Raw genomic sequence first — 685 nt, forward strand, 5'->3', positions numbered from 1 at the left:
TAGTTGAGGTGCTTGAATAGAGTTTACCTGTATACTTCCCAACTATTTTTGAAGTGTCGTGAGTTGGGCTAAGATGGCTGTGGAAGCATCAACTTCATGAAGACCCGCATATTTTCTTGGTATTGCTCTCTCATTTGGTCTTTGATAGTTGTTGCTTGACAGGACCTCAAGCAACTCATAGGCCTCCTCGGGTGTCTTATTCTGCAAAGCTCCTCTTAATGCTGCATCCACCATGGTTTGCACGTTACCCATCAGTCCATTGTAGAAAGTTTGGACTTGAAGCCAAACTGGCAACCCATGGTGTGGACATTTCCTCGTCAATTCCTTGTACCTCTCCCAAGCCTCATACTATGACTCAGATTCCTCTTGTAGAAATTATGTGATATCATTTCTTAGTTTTGCTGATTTTGCTAGAGGAAAGAACTTAGTCAGGAACTTCTATGCTAGATCATTCTAAGTTATGGTAGTCCCCACTGGTAGTGCCATTAACCACCCTTTAGCTTTATCCCCTAATGAGAATGGGAATAACCTCAACCTAATGGCATCATCTGACACTCCGTTCGACTTAAAGGTGTCACAAATTTCTAAGAAGTTCGCAATATGCTGATTCGGATCTTCCTTCAAATCACCATTAAACCTTACCGACTGCTGGATCATCTGAATGATTGCTAGCTTAATCTCAAAG

General features: G+C 41.9%; 1 non-coding gene across 1 annotated transcript; it reads left to right on the forward strand.

Annotated features, from left to right (window-relative positions):
• Nucleotides 1–292: 292 nt before the first annotated feature.
• LOC116147016 lies at nucleotides 293–399 on the forward strand. The gene has a single exon (XR_004130615.1). It is a non-coding gene; the product is annotated as a small nucleolar RNA R71 (small nucleolar RNA).
• The last annotated feature ends 286 nt before the right edge of the window (nucleotides 400–685 follow it).

This window comes from Pistacia vera, unplaced genomic scaffold (assembly GCF_008641045.1).
Source record: "Pistacia vera cultivar Batoury unplaced genomic scaffold, PisVer_v2 Contig1155, whole genome shotgun sequence".
Classification (NCBI taxonomy): Eukaryota; Viridiplantae; Streptophyta; class Magnoliopsida; order Sapindales; family Anacardiaceae; genus Pistacia; species Pistacia vera.